At 28.0% G+C, this 4,679-nt stretch overlaps 1 long non-coding RNA gene across 1 annotated transcript in view; it reads right to left on the minus strand.

The window, feature by feature from the left end:
- Positions 1-2,346: 2,346 nt before the first annotated feature.
- Positions 2,347-4,679, minus strand: part of LOC111088183 — a 6,684-nt gene continuing 4,351 nt past the window's right edge. Inside the window, exon 3 of the long non-coding RNA XR_002612782.1 lies at positions 2,347-4,353. This is a non-coding gene — a long non-coding RNA (uncharacterized LOC111088183). The remainder of the gene's footprint in view (positions 4,354-4,679) is intronic.

Raw genomic sequence — 4,679 nt, forward strand, 5'->3', positions numbered from 1 at the left:
TATATATATATATATATATATATATATATATATATATACATGCCATTTTATCACTAGTATAGTTGAAATGGTGTGAAAATGTTGAATCTAGCATATGAAGTCAATGAAGAGAAAAAAATAATCAAATAAAGAAATGAAAAATGCAGGTAATGTATAGGATGACAAATGCTTATTCCGTTTTGGGTGCCATTTTGGCTAAGGCTGGTTCTGATTACTCAAGTCAGTACTGATGTGAATTTATATTTCTGAAGGTAAAGAAATAATGTTTCAAATCAAAAATTTTGGGATTAAGAATGAGTCGCAAGTTTAAATGCAGACTAAAGTATCACCCCTGAATAATAAAAAGAGGAAGTGTAAAAAATACTGGTGAAGTCTTATAGGGTGACAGTAACAACAACAGTTTTCTATATGGTAGAAAAACATTGGGTTTGGTTTAAATTTTGCACCAGGTTACACAAGCCAACCCTAATTTAGCAGTGATAGACTAGAGGGAAGGCAGTTAATCAACACCACCCACTGCAAACTCTTGGGCTACTCTTTTACCATTAATAGTTGTACTGTCTCACGTAATAACAGCCCCATGGTTGAAAGGGCGAGTATGTTTGGTGTGATGAGGATTTTAACACGAGAACTTTAGATAGTGAGTCTAGCGCCCTAGCCATCAGGTCAAAAACAGTGGGAATAAATTACATAAATATATAATTGAGAATTCTTAAAGCTAACTGTAAAAACGGATACAGCCTAAGTGCACAAGCTATGACCTTTTATGGAGTGCCATTGAACATGGCATTATGTATCTGTTGTGCAAGTTATCAAATACTCACCCTAAATTGCTGATTTAGTAACAGTTCATGGTAGAGTTAATACCACATATAATATACAAGGATGCTAAAAAAAAAACAACTGAAGACGTGTTTCAACAGTCTGATCAAATAGAAATCCACAGTGTTGTGTACAGTGACTTGACTGGTATGTCCTCATATGGAATAGCAAGAATACCCATTGCATTTTCCAATTGCTTGAGGTATGCGACAGCTGAACAGGAGGTATGACTGGAAGCCCTATTTTTATGATCTCATACCCTGCTGGTCTTGTTTGAAGGAGGAGATAATTCTTGATTATTTTGCATACTGTTATCATGACAAGCTAGTGAGAAACTAGTACTGATATTTGAAAGTTGAATAAATTATTACATTGTAGTGTTTTTTTTTACCATGCATTTTATTGTTGAGCATATTATTGCACAAAATAATTATATTTATGTTTATTTTCCAACAGATAGCAGAAAATTTTCCTGCATTACTATCTAAAATAGGATAAGATAAATAAAACAAAAATGTTAATTAGTGTTTATGCAAGATATTTGAAAAATCTTAAGTCTACAGTTGTAATATCATAATATCAGAAGTTAAACAGTACAAGAAAGTATACAAGATATTTCATAATATTAAAACATTCTGTGATGTCTCAGTTTACATTTCAAGAAAATTAAAGTTAAATTTTATTAAATACACATTCAAACTGCAAGTATTATATTTTCATCCTTACCCTGAGAATGATTACACACAAGAAAAAAAAATCATAAAATTTCTGAAGGATGAATAAAAATTACTATTTTACAAAATTAAAAATGTAATTACTGAAAGCCATTCTTCAAACATGGGAAAATAAAACAGTGTAACACACAAAATGGATTGACACTGTGTTAAAACAATTTTCATAATATGTTATATCTTTAGGTATAGAATTAAAGGCTTGCAAATAAAATAGTACCTTACTACCATATGTGGAACTCTCGAAAAATAAGCTTTCAAAAGCTTGAAGTCAGCATTTAAAAGATAGTCTAGAATAGAATGAGTCATTTATATGCAATTATTTACCTATTTTCTTTTCAATCTTTTAAAAATATTATAACTTTCTATAGAAGTCAAAACTACTCTTCAGGTTAATATGAAAAGAAAAAGTTACTCTTCAGTTACTGTGCTTTACTCTAGTCAAAATGATACCTAGAGAACACCACATTTTTTTACTTCTGTTGTTTTGCTTGTAACATCATTTTACCTATACTAAATCTACTACTGAAACTGACAAAATAATTAAATCAAGACACTAAAACACAGGTGAAATATTCCTGAAAATGTGAAGATATTATTAAATCACAACGAATACAAAACATTAAAAAAATTATAAACTACTATTACACATCTCCTATTATTTAGGAAATTATAATAACAATAGCTTCTATGATTTAAAAATAGTTCAAAAAATGGAAATATCCACACAATACTTACAGAAAAAAATCACTGTTATCTTGCTTTATATGTACACATATACATGTCTCCATGATATTTGAAATCTTTTTTAAAAAATTAATTACTTTATTTCATCATTTCATTAATTAAAAATGATAAAAATAAGCTGAGCAACATAGGTATTCTAGTAAAACTGTTCCTTCATCATTTTTAGTGTTCAGTTTAAAATTCAAACATATTTGAAACTTCAATGGAAATTTTTGTAATAATTTTACTGATTCTGACTTAAAGACACAAGGTTTTTTATGATGTATTTAACAATTTAGTAAAGAATTACTCCACACTATGCTTCTTATCAAACTACTATTACATACCTCATATTATTATTTACCTAACTTAAATTATAATTCTTTTGCTGGCTTACTAGCAAGGATATTTTAAGTTAAATTATGCATTTTCTCTATGTCTTTCTAAGTATTTGACTTTGAGATATAATATAACATATTTGTGTAATGAAAACTTTAGTTAAGCAAATAAGAATTTGAAAATGTGAAACTAAAAAAACAAAAGGTAACTTCACAAGTGTCTGCATGAGAATTTTTATTTTTTATATTGTTTACTTTAACTGATATTTTACAAGAAAAGATCAGTTTACAACCACATTACAGTGCTGAACTATATACATAAGCATGTTCAAGTATATGTTTACTGTGATTTTAAATATTTAGTCTCCAATAAAGAAAAGAAAATTTAACACATCAAAAATATAATACAAGATTATATTAACTTCTAAACCAGTGTTTCCCAACCCAAAAGCTACTGCACCCCGGTAGATCTTTTGAATATTTCATCATGCCCCAGTAATAACATTAGCTGTAAGTATTCTAATATTTTAAAATAGAGGATGTGACAGATGGGTATGGCAGGAGAGGTCTGATTTTCTATTAAATTGCTCTTTAGAGTTAGACAAATAAGATTGAAGGGTATAAATATTTTGCTTTGCATGATCGATGACAACATCATAGATTAATTTACATTAGATTTTGTACTTCTCAGAAGGGTGGTAAATAAATTTGAGAAGAGAGGATTCCTAGAGAACAAATGTCAAAATTCTCACACTAGGGGAGATTGAAGTTTTTTTAAATATTTCCTTATAAAATTAAGAACTTAAAACTTATATAATATTAAAATTTGATTTATTATCTATGTTCTGATGTGAAGTTTATTTGTATACCATGATAATTAAGTAGTTTAATTATATTTTGAATGGAAATCATTAAAATGTTGTGACGTGTGCACTTTGACCTACCCATTGCGGAAAGGTTAAAGTTAATTATTGGAGGCAGATAACAATAGTGAAAGTTACTGATAAATTTTTTTTTTTTTAGCTTTGGTGAAATATTTATACAACATTTCATGTCCCGGCAAATAATGATCCACGCCACAGTGGTTGGGAGACACTGTTCTAAAATAATAATAGGAACCCTTACAATACCAAGTTGTACATAGAAGCTTGAAATAACCACAAGTGAACTTGTAAAAACATACATTTAAAAAATATAGAAATTAAACAAAGGAGTGACCTTTTTTTTTTTCTTCCAGACAACATTTCAATTACCACCCCTCATCCTAATTTTCTTTATTTTAATTTTGGATGAGATTTAATATATTTGTGTTTTGAAATATTTTCATGGTTGTTTAGTTTAATATATATATCTATTTACACATTTTTCTCATTGATATTTCAAGCTCAATACTTGATACTTTAAGTATTCTTATCTTTGTTTTGTTAAATGTAATGACAGAAAATTATTTTCAAAACATTTAAGAGCATATTTTCAACTAACCATCCATGTTTTTTTTGAGAGGTGGGTGGGAAGTAAGTTTGTTTGCTATTACTATCAATGAATAAAATTAAGAAATCATTTTATTAAATAACATGAGATTTGTATTCTTATGCTGCTTCACCTATTAAAGTATATCATATTTGTATGTAATGCTGACTGGATGTTGTTATAAAGTAAGTGCATCACTAATAATTCTTGCATTTTGTAGGGATCCGATGCTGATCAACATCTTCTTGATCTCTTTAACGCTCTCTCTAAAGATAGATCAAATGAAAGTCTATATTAAAATAGTTACACACACACACACATGTATATACATATCCAATTTACACCACTGTCACAAATAAGGTTTCAATATCAGAAAAATAAACAATACTATTAGAAATAAAAACACTGTCACAAGTGTAATTATAACAATATGAAAAAATATCATAAACACAGACTATTAAAAATATTAGTATTATACAACACTCATAATATCAAAGAAGGTTTACAAAAATCACATACCAAAAAACATTTACAAAGGAACCATTTTAACATAAATTTGTTTTAATTTTAGAAATTTAGTTTACTTAAATTT

Source organism: Limulus polyphemus, unplaced genomic scaffold, assembly GCF_000517525.1.
Source record: "Limulus polyphemus unplaced genomic scaffold, Limulus_polyphemus-2.1.2 Scaffold3268, whole genome shotgun sequence".
Classification (NCBI taxonomy): Eukaryota; Metazoa; Arthropoda; class Merostomata; order Xiphosura; family Limulidae; genus Limulus; species Limulus polyphemus.